General features: G+C 36.6%; 1 protein-coding gene and 1 non-coding gene across 2 annotated transcripts in view; both read left to right on the forward strand.

Moving 5' to 3' along the window:
* The window catches only part of CNTNAP2 (contactin associated protein 2), a 1,865,599-nt gene that overhangs the window by 1,137,332 nt on the left and 713,023 nt on the right, over positions 1–15,244 (forward strand). The gene's annotated exons all lie outside the window — the stretch shown is intronic.
* Positions 4,205–4,313, forward strand: LOC142873141 (U6 spliceosomal RNA). The gene has a single exon (XR_012921189.1). It is a non-coding gene; the product is annotated as a U6 spliceosomal RNA (small nuclear RNA).

Here is a 15,244-nt window from a genome sequence, read left to right on the forward strand (position 1 = left end):
ATCTAAATCTTCAATACTAAATATTCATATTAGCAACATAAGAAAATTATATATATATAAATCAAATGTCCATAAAATAAAATCCTAATATAGTTTTGGCTTTTAGTTAGACAGTCTAGAGTTTAGGTCACAGAGACTCAGACTTATCCCAAAACCTGACTATATTCAATCTTCATAAGATATTTTTTCCATAACTAAAGATCAAAGCAATAGGAAAAATTTCATGATAATATCACAAGGAGATTTTTTATACATTAACTTATAAAGTTATTAATCATTAGGAAAGATAAAAAAATTTTATTCTCATTTGAAGAATCATAAATTGAATTTAAATCAAGATCTGTCAAGATCGATATATCACTTTCCAGAAACCAATATTTTTTAACTTGAATATGTATGGCCTTTGGCCAACAATTCCATTTTTAGAATTGTATCACAAGCAAATGATGAAGAATATTTACAAGGATTTATATATGCTTTTCATCTCAGCATACTTTTGAATGATAAAAAACAGGAAAATAATTTAACATCAATAAATAGTTGTATGGTAAAATAAATGATGATCTAATGACATACTGACAAACTCTTAAAGTTAGGAAGCTGAGCTATATTGTTTGACAGAAGAAACATAAGAAACCTACTCCATACTAAGAAGAAAATAAAACTAAACATACCCAGTTAAAAATATAAATAAAGAAAAAACACAATATGCTATATTGTAATTTTAACAGCGCTATTTGCCAGGTGATGAGATTACAAGCTATTTTAATATTTTAAAAATATTTTTTATTGTCTTAGTTGAAGTCAGATGAAATGCATTATTTTTCTAATAAATGATAAACTCACTTTCATTTCAAAAATGTTGCAGAGATAAATGAAATAGAAACAAAATACCAGATACTAAGTTTTACCGTATTTTAAATCTCTACTCATGGCTGAAATATCTATTAATTTATCCAAATACCCAAATGGATTGTAATCTCCTTAAGGAAAGAGTCTATGTGTTGTCCTTTTCTTTTTTTTCCCAATGCCCCCCCCCAAATTAGTAGATGCATGGTAAGTGCATTATGAATAAGTGTGTACCCTTGGTTGTGTCACTTTCTCTCTTTGAGGCTCCTTTTACTCATCTAGAAAATAAACATGTCTCTCCACTCATCTTGCTAGGAATTGCTATAAGGCTAAAATGAGGCAATACATGTTGATCATATAATCAATCCATGTACGTGAAGAAACATTATTTTTAGCCACAGTGATTACACTTACAGCAATCAGCGAAGCAAGTGTTGAATTCCCACCCCCAGGCATGGCTCAAGGCAAAATTGTGAAGCGAGCTCAAAGTACAAGTTGCTCCTCTGTGTGCCCACCTTCGCCACTTTAGGGACACCCTGCTTCCCTCAGATTTCCTCTTGTTCTGTCTCCAGCTTTCATCTAAACTTATTCCCATAATAACCAAGACTCATGTTTTAACCTGCGCCCAGTAGAATTTGCATTCTCACCAGATATAAGAAATCATCAGCCAAGACAATGACCAGACCTGGATTTGTCTGTTTTAGTGAACCTGAAATTATACCATCCTTGCTTGCTTTTATCTAAGGGCAACCACCAGGTCCCTTCGTCAGAGGTTGGAGAGCGCTTTGACAGTCAGGGTCCTAACTCAGATCCCTGCTTGGACTATTAAAAAAAAATCATAAATCTACTGAGGAAACTTCACCCCTTTTTAAGAAAAATGTCACATGTAATTAAAAGATATCCATGCATTACATGAAAAAATGAGAAAAAATATCCAGTTATATAGTAAGCTTTGTTAGTATATCCCCATAAGGATAATCATAATGTTGTATTAGGCAATAGGAACAATATAAGGCAAATATATGTCTTTATTCATATAAATATAGATATTATAGATATATAGATCTATACGGATATAGATATTATATGTAGATATAGATGTAGATACTTACATTTTATCTTATATTTTATATGTATGCAAAATAAATATATTTTATGTATATAAACATATATATGTATATATATGCATATATGTATGTATGCAAAATAAATATATTTTATATGCATATAAATGTAATTTTATATATTCACACATGTATATACATTTTAAGATTTGAATTTTTTAAATTTAAAAAATTTCAGTCTACTTTAAAAAATCTAATATATATCCTTATACATAGTTTTCAAGCTTTCTAACATAAAAGCTTGAAAACTATTTTAATCAGGACAAAGACACAGAATAAACCTAGCCACATGCCTCAGGGAGTGCAGTTTAATGGAGTGTTTAGAATGGCATAGGTTGATTAGGTTACGATTCTTAGAAAGAGATATTTGATCTAAAAAGAATTAGAATGTTATACTGATATAAACGAGAAGATCATATAATCCAGTAAGAATTTATCCACATGGAGCACAGAGAAGAGAATAGGCCCATCCTTTCAATTGCTGGAGCCAAACCCATGTTGGCTTGCACCCCACATCCTTCCTCCAGCACTACCACTCTGGTTCAGACACCACCAGGCTTTGCCTATTTTTGCAGCAGCCTCCTGCCTGGTCTACCCACTTGTACCCTTGCCACAATCAGTACGGTCTCATCACAGCAGCCAGAGTGGTCCTATTAAAATAAGCATCCCAGACATGTCCACCTTCTTCTCAAAGATAATCTCCTCCAAGACTCTAAACTATCTCTCCCTGCTCTTGGCTTTTGCTACCCTTCCCGTTTGCACACTCAGTGACTCACTTACTTTAACCACACTACATTTCGGCTGTTCCATGAACACTTCAGGCAAACTTTCACTTCTCAGGGCTCCTGCATGTGCTGTTCCCCCAACATGCCTACCCGAAGGCAAGTTCCATCACATCCCTCTGGGCAGATGTCACCTTCTCAGAAGGACCCTCTTTGACAACCACGTTTAAGATGGTAACCACCTCACTTCAGTCCTCGTTTTCTTTCTTCTTATTTTTCTTCATAATATTGATCACTTTTTAATATACTAAGTACTTTACTCATTCATATGTTTACTACCTGTCTCAGCCAATTAGAATGCTGATTACATGAGTTCAGAGATTTTCACCTGCCTGTTATGTTTATTGTTACCTCCTATGCATCTAACATAGTGGTCAGCATATTAGTAGGTGCCCAATAAATATTTTTTAGATGAAATAAATTCATTTATTTGTGCTGGGGATAGCAAGAAAACTAGTCTGGAGAGGAGGGACTGAAATTAGATATACAAAAGACTAATTCAATAGATTTCCAGTTGAAAATACTGAGGGCTTGTAATAAAATAGTAGTTATGGGATGGTACACAAATAATGAAATGAGTAAAAACCAAAGTAAAACTTAAATATAGATCTTAAAATGGATGGCCTCAAATCATTTCTTCCTGGAAAATTAAAGTGTGATTCTATTGCTGTCATTACAGCAGGGACAGAGGATTTTCAAAATCTAGATCCAGTAACAAAAGATTGGAAATTGTTTGAAATGTTGGGAGAAAATTTAATAAAACTCTTATAATGTATTTGCAAAAAAAATGCACAAACAAATATTTCTAGGGGCTGATAAAATTATCTACTGCTAATTATACATTTTGTACTTTTTTAAAAGCTATTCATGTGTAGAACAAAAAATAGACCAAATTAATCATAGACTCAATGATTCACTATGTACACTTTACAAATTAATTAGCTTTCTCTTAATCTTTTCAATTAAAAAAGTGTTAAAGCATTAGTTTATTGCTTACTTCAGTGTTAAAATGCTGGTTAATTGCAAAACATTATTAGGGACCAATATTAAAATTCCACTTACAAGTGCAAGGGAAGCAAAACACATTTAAAGTTGATTTGCAAATCCAGCTTACCTAAGTCTACTTGCATTAAAGCAATTCTGCTGAAGTACATAACCGCACTCTGATCGTGCATGTGCCCAAGTTTCTCCCTCTGGATCACATATGTTTGGGTAAATGTGTATACAAACGTGTGTGTATGTTTTTAGTAGCATTAGTTTAAGTCATAATATCATCAAATTGGAAAGTGAAGAACAATGCAACACAAATCTACAATTTGTAAAGCCTTAAATTTCAGGCATGTTCTTCTTTTTAGTTCTCTATGTGAATTATCTAGCTATATGCAGCCTACAAGCATCTTTTATTCAGAAAACCTCATGATATAATGAATTTTATTAAGATTTGGAATTATGTTCTCACTTCAGCAGCATATATACTAAAATTGGAACAATACAGAGAAGGTTAGCATGGCCCTTGTGCAAGGGTGACACGCAAATTCGTGAAGCATTCCATATTTTTATAGCAATTAGGCAAGCGAGGGATATTATACCTAGAAAACCCCATGGATTCATCCAAGAGACTCCTAAACTTGATAAATGAATTTGGTAAAGTCTCAGGTTACAAAACCAATATACAAAAATCAGAGGTATTCATATATCCTAAGAACTGTCAAGCCAAAACTTAAATAAAAAAACACAATACCTTTTACTATATAGCCCCAAAGAAAATTAAGTATCTAGGAATATATTTAATGAAAGATACAAAAGACTTATACAAGAACTATGAAGCACTAAATAAAGAAATTGTAGAAGATGTAAACAGATGGAAAAACCTACCTTGCTCATGGATTGGTAGAATCAATATTGTAAAAATGTCAATGTTACCTAAAGTCATCTACAGAATTAATGCAATCCCCATCAAAGTAGCATCATCATTCTTTACAGATCTAGAAAAAAATACTTCTGCACTTTATATAGAACCAGAAAAATCCTCATATAGCCAAAGCAATCTTAAGCAAAAAGAACAAACTGGGAAGCATTAGTCTTCCTGACTTTTAGCTATACTATAAAGCAATAATAATTAAATCAGCCTGGTAATGGTACAAGAACAGAAGCATCAATATTTGGAATAGGACTGACATTCCAGAGATGAAACCATCTGCATATGGTAATCTAATCTTTGATAAGGCAGACAAAAATATATAATGGGGAAAAGAATCTCTCTTCAATAAATGGTTCTGGGAAAACTGGATAGCTACATACAGAAGATTGAATCAGGACCCCTACCTCTCACTTGTCACAAAAATCCACTAAAGATGGGTAACAGATTTAAACCTAAGGCATGAAACCTTAAGAATCCTAGAAAAAGAGGTTGGGAAAACCCTCTCATACATTGGCCTAGGCAAAAAATTTTTGAAGAAGACCCCCAAAGCAATCACTTTAACAATAAAAATAAAAAAGTGGGACCTGATCAAATTAAAAAGCTTCTGCACAGCCAAGGAAACTATCATTAGAGCAAATAGACAACCTCCAGAATGGGAGAAAATATTTGGTCTCTATACTTCCAATAAAGGTCTGATAACAAGAATCTATCTAGAGGTCAAAAGAATTAACAAGAAAAAATCAAACAACCCCATCAAGAAAATGGGCAAAGGAAATGAACAAAAACTTTTCTAAAGAAGACAGAATAATGGCCAGCAAACATATTTAAAAATGTCCAACATCGCTAATCATTAGAGAAATGCAAATCAAAACCACAATGAGATATCACCTAACCCTAGTGAGAATGGCCTGTATCAAGAAATCCCAAAACAACAATTGCTGGCGAGGATGTGGAGAGACAGGAACACTCTCACACTGCTGGTGGGACTGCAAATTAGTGCAACCTTTGTGGAAAAGAATTTGGAGATATCTCAAAGAGCTAAAAATAGAAATACCATTTGACCCAGCAATAGCATTATGAGGGAATCTACCCAAAAGAGCATAAGACACTCTATTATAAAGACATCTGCATCCGAATGTTTGTGGCAGCACAATTCACTATTGCAAGGATGTGGAAACAACCCAAGTGTCTGTCAATTCATGAGTGGATTATTAAAATTTGGTATATGTTTACATTGGAATATTACTCAATTCTAAGAAAGGACAGCAAGCTAGCACTGATTATATTATCCTGGATTGAGTTTAAGCCCATTATCCAAAGTGAGGTGACACAAGATCAGAATAATGGGCTCCATATATACTTACCATCAAATTGGTACTGACTGATTAACACTATGATGCTCAAAGGGTGGTGGTGTTCACTAGGCATTCGAGAGTTGGAGGGATAGTTCCACATCTGAGGGATGTGGTGAACATTGTGGATGGAAAGGGCATACCTCTAACTCTTGCTAGGGAGAGGCAAAGATAAAAAATGTACCCAAAATGTTAAGAAAAAAAGAAAAACAAACATTTGTTGGGTGTGGGGCAGGTGGGAGGGGGATGGAGGGGGTGGGTATTTACATACATAATGAGTATGATGCACACCGTCTCGGGGATGGACACGCTTGAAGCTCTGACTCGAGGGGGGAGAGAAGACAAAGGCAATGTATGTAACCTTAACGTTTGTACCCCCATAATATTCTGAAATAAAAAAAAATAAACAAAAAGATTTGGAATCATTCTTGCTGAGACTGAAGAAGAAAATTGTGGAATGGGACGGGGTGGTATTCACAAAAAGTTTTTCTTGATAGTTCAGAGGCAGCATTGACAGAAGGTGGGATCTCACGAGGCCAGTGAAAATGCTCCCATTCTTAAATATTCACTGCGGCAGGCAGGGAGAAGTTCCTTGTTCCATTTTCCACTCTGCAATGAATGGGTGGTGAGCCCTCCGAAAAAGGCACCCAAACACCCATGTCCTTACAAATAGCAAACATGAGCAGTTGTGAGAGAGAAATTGCAGATGGGGCATGAAAGATCCATTCGCCCCATAGATGGATGGATGGAAAAATCCATCCATCCAACTGTGAGAAAAGTTGTTTCTAAAAATCCACAATAAGTATGTAAAACTGGAGTGGAAAAAACCAGTATAAGTCAATGACAGAAAGCAGTGATAAACAAGAAAACAATAAACAGGAACTAAGTTTCATTTGCACACATGTAAATAAGAGGACAGCCCAAAATAAGGAATCCTCTTTCAGCACTGTATGGTGTAGACTGTTTCCTCCTTAAAATGTTTTATTCATGTCTCAGAAGCTTATGATATCAAGTCCTTAAAAGGGATGTAAAAAAATCTCAAATAACATTGAATGGAATTATCAGTTTTATTCCTAGTCATTTTAGTGTCTTTAAAAAAAGATATGAAAAATGCTTATAGACTGTCTTTTTAGAAAAAAAATATATTTTACGAAGATGAGATATGTAATGTGGGAAAGTTGGAAAGAATACAAAAAGAATAAGAACTATCCATGGCATCACCATCTAGATGTAACAGTTGTTTTGACACTTTTTCTATCTCTTTGTTAAGTGCATGTATTTGTTAATTTACTAAAAACAAATTTTATTCTTGGTAGCTACTATTAAAATTAAGCACTCAAAATTGAAAGATTAAAAAAAATCTATTTTATAGCTTCAGTATATCATAATTGAAGATGGAATGGACATATATTGAACATAGGGAAAAGTAAACTTTTTAAATAAATAGAACTGATAAAGTTGACTTCAGTTTCACATGATGGCCAAGTTAAGAAAAGAGAGAATATCAAAGAGAAAAAGAGAATGTGAGATATTGAGGAGAGAAAGAGTAAGTGAGAGAAGGTGGCAGACAAAGACCATTAAGATGGAGAAGAAGATGAAGAAGGAGGAGACAGGTCAGATGCTGACCTCTTGCTTTGGCCAAGGCCTGGACTTTGGGGCCCTGCCCTGGCAACCCTTTTACACTGTCTTTGACTTCTGTAGTCCAGCACACATCCACACAAATAGTACAAAAAAACACCTCTGTCAAAGGCCAGTGTTTCACTAGACCAAAAACTTCCTTTCAGGTCTTTTAGTGGGCTGAGTTATATATGATGTGCTCTCTCACGCATTTTCATCAATTTCACAAACACTGAAATAACCAGCACTGAGCAAATATGGCCAGCTTTATTTCCCACCTTAGATGCTTTGATTTCATCATCAGACTTCTCATCGTCTACCCTTAAAACATGCCTTACCACGTTTCCTATCACTGTTTTAACAAATTATCACGAATATGGTGGCTTAAAATAATACACATTTATTGTCTTACATGTAGTTTGGGGGTTGGAAGTCTGAAATGGGACTTACTGGGTTAAAATCAACGTGTCAACAGGGCTGCGTTCCTTCTAGAGGCTCTAAGAAGGAAGCAGTTCCTGTCTCTTCCAGTTTCTGGAAGCCTCTTGCATGCGTTGGCTCCAGGCACCTTCCTCCACCTTCAAAGCCATCAAAGCCATTTCATGGCCGGTCTAGTCTTTCTCTCCTCACATCAGTCTGACACTGACTGTCCTGCCTCCCTCTTGCAGTTATAGGGATTCTTATGTTGATGTTGGTCCCACCCAGTTAATCCAAGATAATCTCCCCCTTCTTAATCCTCAATCCTCCTTAATCCACCCCCCCAAAGATCTTTAAGGTGATCACATCTGCAAAGTGTCTCTTGCCATGTAAGGTGACATATTCACATGTATGAGGGATCAGGAACACATCTGTTTCCACATCTTTGGGGATACATTTTTCTGCCTACTACAAACATAAAGTTGTATTCTGTTATTAAAGAAAAATAAACTCATAAAATCAGATATTTTCTCACTATATTATATAAGAAGAAATTGGAAAGCATTATGACCACCAAGAAATCATGAAATCTTTAGAAGGGCCCATCAGTAAACATTTTCCCATTGGAGGAAGCCTTCCTTCCATGCCTAAAGTGGTCAGAATTATTTTTGGAAAGAAGCTTTCCAAAACATCTAGTGACTATAATTTGGGCAAAATATTAGAAATAGGAGAAGCCAGAGTGTGAAAACTGACTTAATATTCTTATAAACTCGAATACTTACTTAGCAGCCAGTATGGAGGCTGAAAATGCATTTAGAATGATAATGAATTTCCATACTATTTCAGATCATGGATCCTGAAGGGAACTTAATTGCAAATTAAAAATATAATAGAGAATCTACAGGAGTATGTTATCTTTCTTATAGCTCCCTATGCAACATCAAATCAAATAGAGCAAGACATGGTTCCTACTTTATGCAATTTTTCTCAGCAGACCGATTTTATTCACTGCTTTTGCCGTTTAAACATTACATATTGAGGGAAGATATAACACAACTGTGTGTACTCTCTCTGAGGTCTCCTTCCTTCATGGTATCAGCTTCATCCTCTGTCCATTAGGTGAATGACATGCAAAGGTAATTGCCTCTAAGTTGCATGGACACAGGTGCTCATATTAACTATCCTGGAGGAGGAATACCAGAGCAAAATGGAAAACACTGCATTTTGTGTATGTTTATGTTTTTCCATCCTTCCTAAGAGAAAGTAACATAGGTCTACTGTTTATCAAGAGCATTTGACACTATCAAGTGTTCCAACCCACCTATAAGATTTTTTTAATTTCCAAAAAAATCCCAATTCACTAAACTATCCATTTCTTCTCCTATGAATGTGTTATTTTCAATGTTTCCTTCCTATTCCTAAACAGTCCCCGAGGCCCATGCTCAGCTTCTTCCTGCTCTGTCCTCTGTCAGTCAGTGACTCATTCACCCCTAGGGTTTAACTTTTACAGTTTTCCAAGTATCTCCCTCTGAGGAGATGCCTCCTCCGTTACTAATGACTACCATAATGTTTGCCAAACAGTGGCCATAAAATCAATGTGCCTTGACTGAATGAATGTGTAGCACTCTTCTGATCAGACACCCCCAGTGGCCCTGCCTTACCTTCCAAACTGAGTTCAAAGCCTCTATCCCCTATCTTGGTATTCAGGTCCACTCAACCCACCCTTCCAGGCTAATTCCCCACTTCCATCATGTGTTACCCCTGTGTTCCCACCAAATGAACAGCTTCCATTACCTGGAATTCCTTTCAATTACATTTATTCACCTGCCTGGGTGTGTTTATTCACACCATTCCTCTCCCCTGTTGACAACAATTCTGCCAACCATTCTATTGTAGTTCTAGGGGATAGAGAAAACACGGCCCTTTCTTCTCTTCCATGGTTTGGAACCAATTTAGAAATGACAACTGATGGCAAAAAAAATTGGTTCTCAAAATGTCTATTCGGATCAAAGCTTATCAGAAAGCTGTTCTTAGATCTGCAACCTGAGCAGACCGCTAACACCACTCCCCCATTGCATGCATGTCTCCCCCGGCAGAGCAGCAGCCTGCCAAAGCCAGCTTCCCACTCGGCTGATGAGAGAATGTTGCCCCTGGGCAGCCCGAAGCAGAGAACATAAATGTCGTTGATCTGATCAGGCTTAATGTCTTCTTCCAAAGTCACAGAACAGACACGTCACTCCTGTCCCTCTTCACTTGCCAGGACCAGCAATTGTGGAGGTGGCGGTTAGGATCGGCGTGGCAGTGGGGGGAACTTGGAGAGATTGGCCAGAAGTGTCACCTTAGCTGAAGTCCCTCCGCATGGAAACATGGGACCAGGCATTTTTATGAGGCTTTCTTGACTCAGCTTATCTACAAAAAAATAATAATCTCTTCCCTTTGTACCCCCAGGTTTGTGGGTTATACCTCCCCTATAGAAGGTATATAGTGGTTCAGTTATTAATATTATCTATTCATCATAGATGCTTAGTCTATTCTGGCTGCTGTAACAAAAACACCATACACTGGGTGGCTTATAAAACAACAGAAATTTGTTTCTTACAGTTCTGAAGTCTGGGAAAGTCTGAGCTCGAGGCACTGGCAGATTCTGGTAGGGACTCACTTTCTGGTTCACAGATAGCACTTTTTGGCTGTGTCCTCACATGGCATCAAAGGGCCCTGAGGGGTCTCTGTCGGGCCTGTTTTATGAGGGCACTAACCCCACTTGTGAGGGATCTACCTTCATCACCTAATCACTTTTCAAAGTCCCCAACCTCTTACCAACGCCTTGAGAGTTAGGATTTCAAAATATGAATTTGGAGGGATATAGACATTCAGACTATAGCATATACTTACTGTGTTTTTATTTTAGATTTTATTAATGGGTGGTGTTAAGGGGCTATCTTGATATTCTTAATAACTATTATTCAAGTCCTCTACCACTATTCTCAATAAATGCCCGAGGAACAAAAAATGAGTGAATGATTGAATGAAGGACACCATCAATCTATAATGTTTTAGAACAAAACTCAAGTTTGCACCTTCTTTTATTCATTCACAATATTGTTTTCATATATAATATTTATAATTATTACCAAGACTTGCAGTGGAGACTAAAAATAAAAGAAGTGCAAGGAGTATATTGGAACTTAATAGTGAAATGGTAGGAACAAATGACTTGGTGGGACAAGGAGCAGAAAAGATTTATTTGCATATTCTTAGCTCCTCAGATTTGCTACCTTCATTTTTGGGGGAAAAAATGTTCAAAAAGAATGCCTTTGCAAAATGCATTGAGGAACATCTACAGATGCTAGTGTGCTCATACTCAAACTTCAGAACTTTCTGGCCCAGTGAAAAAGATCTTCTATGAAATTACAGTGTCTTAAAGACAGGAAATATTTTACTCTGTATTATTCAAATGCCTGAGAATACAGTGTATTTGATACATGAATATTCATTTCTAAATGAATAAAAAAATCTAATAAACACAATCAAACAAATTCATTTTTATGCTAGTTATGTATTACAGAGTAACACATTACTTTAGATTTCAGTAGCTTAAAACCAACAAACTAATTCTTTCACAGTTTCTGTGGGTGGGGAATTCTTTGCCATGTGGCCCCTCCATGGAACTGCCCACCATGTGGCATCCTGGTTCATCAAGAGCAAGGGCTCTGAGAGAGAGAGAAAGCAAGACAGAAGCCACAGTCTTTTCATAACCTAATCATGGAAATGACATCTCATCACTTTACCATATTATATTGGTATGATATATATATATCATACCAATATGTATATCATATACATATATATACATATATGTATATACATATACATATCATATACATACCAATATATATATCATACCAATATATATATATATATATATATATATATATATATATATATGTATGTATATATCTCCAGCCAGTCTCAAAGGGGGGAGTCACACAGGGAGTGAATGTCAGGAGGCAGGCGTCATTTGGGGCTGCCTGCACACCCTTCATTCCTTCCTTGTCTGGATACACCGTGTTCGTCTTTCCCGAAACAGCTCAAAAATCTCCTCTCCCGGGAAGCTCTCCCTGACCTTCCCTGTGCAGTCGAACACCCTCTTCTCTGTCCCCCGCACCCTGGGCTTCCCTCCGTCTGGCACTCTGAACTGCACAGACACATGGTGATCCCTTTTCCTGTGCTGCTCTCTCTGTAGGCTGTCATTCCAAAACAGCAGGATCCCACCTTGCTCATAGTGCCAGGCCTGCTTCGCAGCACAGACCACATGTGTCATAGGCATTTGTCATTATGGAATCATAAACTGTAGTTGCAAATAACACTTTCATGCAGTGTATACACAGCAAACAAATATTGCAAATAATGTCACTGATTTGGCATCAATAGTCATCTATAATATTTAAGTACTGAGGTACGGTATTTCCCTTGGTTTGGGAATTTGATATTTAATAAAATAGTTTATTAGTTGACAGTGCTTACATCAGCTACAGATGTCTTTTGAAATGTGTAAAGTAGATCTTTTATTCTTCATGGATATAACTTTGGGTCCCACAACTGCACAGATGTGATTGTTGCTACACTTGAACCTAGTCTACTTCCTAGATTATTGCCAATATGCTTTGGTTTTCTTTATCCATTTGCTACTACTTCCTTGTTTAATAATAATTCATCAGGGCTCTATCCAAGGGCACTGCACTAAGTTCCCAAGATTCACAGTAGACTAAAATATAGTTTCTAGTGTAGGAACAAAGGTTTCATAAAGAGACAACTCATGAGCTGGATTTTGCACTGTGACAAAAACTGTATTAGAGGAGCAGGGCTCTCTTCTAGTTCAGGAACCCTGACGGAACTGTTCATGAGCATCAGGTCTGCACACCAAATGCAATGTGAATACTCTGCGCAGAAGGTAAACCTAAAACTCTAGCTGAGGGTCTCAGCGGACCACGGAATAGCTCCGACACTTCCTCCTAAGTCAGTGCTGCATAGGGGTTCCAATTCCACATTCAGCCTCCAGAGCGGGTCCCCCAGGAGAAGAACAAGGAGATGGCACAAAAGCATGGAGAGAGAAACCACGGCTGCATGACCCCCATGACACCAATGTGAGTGTTAGCCTGAGTCGTATGGTAATTTTTACTGATTCAATTTCTACCGAATAATTTCCACAATTAAAAATGACTCCAGGCACTTATGCATGGGAAAATCTTAGAAAGTGATACAACTGCTTGTTTTATCTTGTTAGCAGGCAAAGAAAGCATGATGAAATCAACTGTTGGAGGAATTCTGACAGCAGGGAACATCAGGGCCTGGCATTTCTGGCATGCAAGGGAGGAACAAATGGGACAGAACGTGTCAAGAGACAATCTGTCCTTATTCTGAATTTTACCTAACATATTCATTTTTATATACTGCCCTTATACACCTTTGAGAATGAGGAGCGTATGTTTGCTACAGTCATGTTTTCTAGGTAAAAGGAACAGAGAGCATATGCAGTCCTAGGAATTCAAAATGACAGATGCCACGTGCATGTTTGTGAGTGTGCGTGCGTGTGTGCGTGCGTGTGTGTGTGTGTGTGCGTGCGTGTGTATGTGTATAACACAGAGAGAAAGACTAAGAGAAACAGAGAAGTCGAGAGAGAAAGAGACAGAGATGAGAGAATACAAACCAACACTCTCAAAGCCCTTGAAATGTATTCTGAGTGAATAAAACATCGCTTGTGAAAGAAACAGTGAGACTATTTGATACTTGGGGGGAACTAAAAACAGTTGGGTGCCTGTGGAGCATTTGGAGGACTGGCAGGGGATACGGCAGAAGCTGGTGATAAAATGCTGGGTGTCTTAGACCCAAGTCCTTGAACTTTATCCTGGAAGGTCCTGATTTAATAAGGCTGCACTTAGCAATATAACAAGGGAAGATGATGTGAATAAGTCATAATATAGGGAGAAAAGGAATTCTCCGTGACCAAGTTACTTCAGTAAACATATTTCTTAACTACATTAATTCCAAGACTCTTTAATATTCCAATAGGCACCCCATTTCCTAAATTTATTTTACAATAGAGACTTTTTCTTGGGGAGCAGGGCTTACAGGATCTCAAAGGACCAATGTCCCACAGAACATGCTTTAGAAAATCTTGTTGAAAAGCTTTGCAGAAATGCCTGGATCCTTGGTATGGTTTTTTAAATCTAATTCACAGTATGACATTGGGCAAATAAGTTCATTTCTTTAGGCTTTTTCTCTTTGCTTGTGAAGTAAGGAGGTAGGAGAAAATTAAGTAGTCTCTGTGATTCCTTCTAGCACTAATATTCTTCTAGTCTCTGGAAAATATACTATAATCAGACTGTCTGGAATATATTAATAAATATCAAGCTTGAGGTAAAGTTTTACTCATGAGGATTAAATCAGTGACAAGTAGCATATTTAAGAAAAAATATATATATAATCAACTTGAACATTCTAATAATGGTTTAGTGCTCATTGCTTAAAGGAATGATTTTTAACAAGGTCATGATTTTAAAGGCTAATGTTCATTTTTGCCTCAACCATAAGTAAGAACTAGAATCTAGAGTATATATAGGTCAATACATTCTGAGATGTAATTCAGTATGTGCTCACCAAATCAATTAGACTTTTTAAATGAAAATGAAAACCTCTTTAAGTTCAGGCCATAGTAGATAAAATTAGCCTACTTGGTAAAGATGGAAGAATCACGTGCTTATGATTAATGTTTTCTCCAGTATGTCAAAGTGTTAAGAGAGAGAATGAAGACTTTTCCAAAAGGTCTTTTTTGGAATTTTGCTTGATTTGCACTTGTATTTATTTCCTTAAATTTTAAGATTTAAATTAAGCTTTTTTTTTTAACCATTTAGGCACCATCAACTATTGAGCCAATAGAACACATGCACTTTTGATGCCCATGAATTATGCAAGGAAAGTATTTATTTTTGCATTTTATACACTAGAAAACCAAAGGTTCAGAACTCTTAGGGATCATAGTCAAGGCCCTAAAATGTGAAAATTTACAAAATTGGGAATACAACTTAAGTCTTCTCTGTGCACTCTCCCTTATACCACATTTTCTAAAAAATAACCACATAGTATTTCTCAAGGAAATGTATATATAGTGTATAAAATTCTTCCTAT

Source organism: Microcebus murinus, chromosome 9 (genome assembly GCF_040939455.1).
Source record: "Microcebus murinus isolate Inina chromosome 9, M.murinus_Inina_mat1.0, whole genome shotgun sequence".
Taxonomy (NCBI): Eukaryota; Metazoa; Chordata; class Mammalia; order Primates; family Cheirogaleidae; genus Microcebus; species Microcebus murinus.